Source organism: Salvelinus sp. IW2-2015, unplaced genomic scaffold (assembly GCF_002910315.2).
Source record: "Salvelinus sp. IW2-2015 unplaced genomic scaffold, ASM291031v2 Un_scaffold1421, whole genome shotgun sequence".
Taxonomy (NCBI): Eukaryota; Metazoa; Chordata; class Actinopteri; order Salmoniformes; family Salmonidae; genus Salvelinus; species Salvelinus sp. IW2-2015.
Window position 1 is genome coordinate 173,507 of NW_019942897.1, and position 5,463 is coordinate 178,969.

The 5,463-nt window shown below is 44.8% G+C and overlaps 1 pseudogene; it reads right to left on the minus strand.

The window, feature by feature from the left end:
• The window catches only part of LOC112070771 (caytaxin-like), a 37,613-nt pseudogene that overhangs the window by 6,606 nt on the left and 25,544 nt on the right, over positions 1–5,463 (minus strand).

A 5,463-nucleotide genomic window follows, 5' to 3' on the forward strand; every position in this document is an offset into this window, starting at 1 on the left:
GCAACGGAGCAAATGGAATTGATGTATTTGATATCATTCCACTGATTCCGCTCCAGCCATTACCACGAGCCCGTCCTCCCAAATTAAGGTGCCACCAACCTCCTGTGATATACATAGCACACACCATAGCTAAGCTGTGTCTCCGGTAAGGCGAGCAGGCTGAACAAGGTGCCTCATCGGTGACCCCTGGTGGCGGTTGGGGACTTACTGCAGGACACATTCTGGGATCTGTATGTGGTCCATAGGAATCAGTTGGCTCAACTCATCCAATGTGTGAACATAGCGGATCTTATCCAGGAACTTCACACTGCAGCAGAGAGAGAGAGATGGATGGAGAGAGGAAGAGAGATTTTTATAGTCTGAATCACATTCATCTCGAAAGCCTAGAACTAAAATCTTGCATAATTGGACCAGATGCGATACCAGTTATGTGACAGGGAGTCTGTCCATGAAAGATTAGAACAACTTTAACATTGTTTTCTCTAATGGTTCTTTAGGTTCATATCTCAGAAAGGATCTGAGTCCTGAGGCTGCTCCTCCCTCTGAGTCCTGAGGCTGCTCCTCTCTCTGAGTCCTGAGGCTGCTCCTCCCTCTGAGTCCTGAGGCTGCTCCTCCCTCTGAGTCCTGAAGCTGCTCCTCCCTCTGAGTCCTGAAGCTGCTCCTCCCTCTGAGTCCTGAGGCTGCTCCTCCGTCTGAGTCATGAGGCTCCTCCTCCCTCTGTCCTGAAGCTGCTCCTCCCTGCTCCCATGCCCTCCCTCTGAGTCTCGAGGTTGCTCCTCCCACTGAGTCCTGAGGCTGTTCCTCTCTCTGAGTTCCGAGGCTGCTCCTCTCTGAGTCCTGAGGCTGCTCCTCCCGGCTCCCATGCCCTCCCCAAGTGCAGTGATGATGATGACGATGAGGGGTCTTACCTGATGAAGGGTCTGGAGATAGCCAGGACTGTACGGATGAACCAGGATGGGTGAGCAATGACCAGCCACTTCAGATTCTTCTTCAACCTGCAGAGGACATTAAAATACCATTTACATTAACTATATGTTCATACAGCATAGGTTACACATCTATAAGCACATTATAATCATGACATTACACATCTATAAGCACATTATAATCAGGACATTACACATCTATAAACACATTATAAACATGACATTAAACATCTATAAGCACATTATAATCATGCCATAACACATCTATAAACACATCATAAACATGACATTACACATCTATAAACACACCATAAATACAATTAACCTGACACAACATTTTAAAGGTGCGTTCCGTAAATGATAATTTACCGCCTGTTGATGGTGTGGTAGCACCTCTTTAGCCAGCTGATACCAGGCATCCTCCTGCGAGGCGTAGCTCCGTTCAGATAGATAATCATGTAGTCCTCAGCCACTAACAACTCCAGGCTACTGATCACATAGCTGACGAGAAAACAAACACACAACTCATATTAAATACACATTACTGAGGGAAAACATACACAACTCATATTAAATACACATTACTGAGAGAAAACTGATAGAATAATTTGTATGTTTAAGATAATGACTAAAGTATTCCACCCTGAAACCATATAATTATTAAATGCGCATTCTTGAGGGAAACAACACACAACTCATATTAAAATACACATTCCTGAGGGAAAACACACACAACTCATATTAAATACACATTCCTGAGGGAAAACAATACACACAAATCATATTAAATACACATTCTGAGAGAAAAACGTACACAACAATCATATTAAATACACATTCCTGAGAGAAAAACAACACAACTCATATTAATACACATTCCTGAGGGAAACGTGACACAACTCATATTAAATACACACCTTCCTGAGGAAAAAACGTACACACAACTCATATTAAAAATACACATTACTGAAGGGAAAACTGATAGAATAATGTTTGTTTAACATTATTTGTAATTTTAAGATAATGACTAAAGTATCCACCTGAAACCATAAATTGTATGAAAAGTGTTAGAGTCATAATTCAATAATGTGTGTGACTAGGGCCATTGTGTTACTATTTCGCAATAAGAGCTGGGTATAGTTTGAGACACTCAAGGACAAACTGAACTGTCGACTTGTGAGAACTCTGAAAACCAATAACAGGAAAGAGGCCTCCCAACCTAGGTAGGGAGTAACTGTTAGAAATGGCTTGCAGAAGATAATGAGAAACTACGTTTTTGATTGTGGAAAATAAGCCCCACCTAAAAGAGAGGTGGAGTTTCTACTGATGTGAAGTTCATCTGTGTTGTGTGTGTGTGTGTTGTGTGGTGTGTGTTGTGTGTGTGTGTGTGTGTGTGTGTGTGTGTGTGTGTGTGTGTGTGTGTGTGTGTGTGTGTGTGTGTGTGTGTGTGTGTGTGTGTGTGTGTGTGTATAAAACGATTGTGTTCTCATTTTGAAGTCAGAGTGCTTTCTGAAATTAAAGTATTGATCTATTGCAGAATCTGAGACTTTGTCTAAATTCTTTAATTAACAGGAGATTTTACGACTCTGGGGAAATAGACAAAGCATTGAGTGATAGTTGACGTTCAACCAATTTAGGGATAAAATCTCTCGTGAAAAAAACATACACACAACTTATATAAATACACATTCCTGAGGGAAATATACACACAACTCATATTAAATACCACATTCCTGAGGGAAAATATAACAAAAACACAATGTGGTGTGGGTTTTACAGGAAAGAGGTTCTCCATGATGTAAGTGTAGTCCCTCCAGCTGCTCTCGGCAGGTAAACAGCCGCAAACACTATAATTGGCATCAAGACCCACCTGTAGTAACCTGAGGAGAGACAGAGGGAAGAAAGGGGGAAGAAGGGAGAGAAAGGGAGAAGAGAGAGTGAAAGAGAGTGAAAGAGAGGTGAAAAGAGAGAGGAAAGAGAGAGAGAGAGAGAGAGGCGAAAAGGTGATCATTTACTCGATTCGGACCACAGACACACACACACGCATATTGTCATTGTCACCCCCCCTCCCCCCCAACCTCACCTCCATCCCCTGACACCAACCTCCGTGTGTGACCACCCTCAGGTATGGTCTGATGACAGCCATGTCTATCCTCTGTTCCTGGTCTCCTATGATCACTGTCCTCCACAGTCTGCCTGCCTCCTCCTCCTCCTCTGTCTGGCCTCCAGGCAGACCCTTGGAACTCACTATAGGAGTGTCGTCTGAAAACCACGAGGTGTGGATGCTGGTCATCCTCTCAATATAATTGCATCTTAGTTTCATCAGAGAACATGAAATTGAAAGTTACTCACTTGTCTTGCTTTATCTCAAAATGATGTGCTAATTGTACCTTTAAACCACCAATATGGTCAAGTGTATATTGTAGTTATACTTCACGTCTTGTTTCCAGGAAAATCACTGGCCCCCCCATTCCCTTCCCCCACAGACCATGTGACCCCTGTCTGACCTTCCCACTCCAGCTCGTTGCCGTTGGTGATAAACTCCAAGGAGTCGTTGTCGTCGGGCGTGTCCATGTCGTCCACGTTGACATCCAGGTCGTCAGGGTTACCTAAGAAGTCATCTGACAGGACGGAACCCTCGCTCTGGTCCAATGACATGTTCATGTCCAGAGCTACCAGCGTACGGCGCTTACGCAGGGCCGACGACTCACCACAAACACCAACGTTCAGGGTGTTAGGGGGAGCTAGTAGAGGAGACAGAAGGGGAGGCGAGGGTGAAGAAAGGAGGTGAGGGGGGAGGAGAGGAGAGGATAGGAGATAAGAGGAGAGGAGAAGAGAGGAGGGGAGGGGAGAGGAGAAGAAAAGATGAGAGGGGATAGGAGAGGAGAGGAAAGGAAAGGAAAGGAGAGGAAAGGAGAGGAAACAAGAGGGGAGGAAACGAGAGGAAAGGTTAGGAAAGGAGAGGAAAGGTTAGGAAAGGAGAGGAGAGGAAAGGAGATGAAAGGAGAGGAAAGTGTATCACTATGAACAGTTTACTGGCAGAAATGTTTGAATTGTTGGACTGGAGAAAATAAACTTTTGCTCTACTTACTTGTGGTGTTGTCAGTGAGCCCCCTGTCCTCCATGTCTCCATCTTCTGGTAGAGGCCTGGTAGGGACCACAGAGACAGAGAGGTTTGCCAAGACATTATAATAATTGTTTTAGAAAATGATTGTCACTGGTAATAATACACTCCTGAGTTCAGAGCCTCGGTATTGTGGAGATAGACTATTGTTCTCTGTAGATAGAACAATGGGATGTCTTGAGTCAGAGAACTCAACAACAGTTATTGTGTATCATGTCTCCCCCTGACATTATAACAAGATAATCTGACTGTTAACACAGGAAGAAATAAGAGGGTGGACGGCAGTGGAGGCTGCTGAGGGGAGGACGGCTCATAATAATGCCTGGAACGGAGCCAATGGAATGGCATCCATTTGATACCATTCCACCAATTCCGCTCCAGCCATTACCACGAGCCTGTCCTCCCCAATTAAGGTGCCACCAACCTCCTGTGGTGGATGGCTAGATTCCAGTTTCTCCACTCCCTCCCCCCTTCCCACTCCCCAACCCTTAACTCTACACCCTAACCCCTCCACAGTGTCTGGTTACCATAAAGATTACTGTTATTTGGGTGTGATAATGCTACTGAATTACCAAGGAGAGAGATGAGATAGGAGCAAATAATAGTGTACACTGGGATTAGCTGCCCCATAATAGTGTACACTGGGATTAGCTGCCCCATAATAGTGTACACTGGGATTAGCTGCCCCATAATAGTGTACACTGGGATTAGCTGCCCCATACTAGTGTACATTGGGATTAGCTGCCCCATAATAGTGTACATTGGGTTTAGCTGCCCCATACTAGTGTACATTGGATTTAACTGCCCCATTATAGTGTACATTGGGTTTAACTGCAGCTCAGTAATATAACAATAGGAAAACACAAAACCAAAGTGAATGTCAAGTAGACCCTTGGGCCTCCTACCAGGGGCAGACTGGCAAACTGGCATTTCAGGCAAATGTCAGATGTGCTGGTCCATTTTTAGCCCAATGGACCTGTCTAACTTGGGTTTTCTGTGCAAAATTAGAATTTTCTGGCTAATAATTGGAGCATCAAGGGAAAAAATGAGCAGGTGTGGGGTCCTCAAAGAAAAAACGGTCTGGTGTGTTAGAAATGTCAGGGCCGATTTCTGGTCCCAGTCCGGCCCTGCCTCATTACACTCTGAATATGAGAATCACTACTCCTCTACCCATCCCATAGTTTCCTCTCACTACTTTCTACCCATCCCAGAGCTTCCTCTCACTACTTTCTACCCATCCCAGAGCTTCCTCTCACTACTTTCTACCCATCCCAGAGCTTCCTCTCACTACTCCTCTACCCATCCCCGAGCTTCCTCTCACTACTCCTCTACCCATCCAATAGCTTTCTCTCACTACTTTCTACCCATCCCAGAGCTTCCTCTCACTATCCTCTACCATCCAATAGCTTCCTC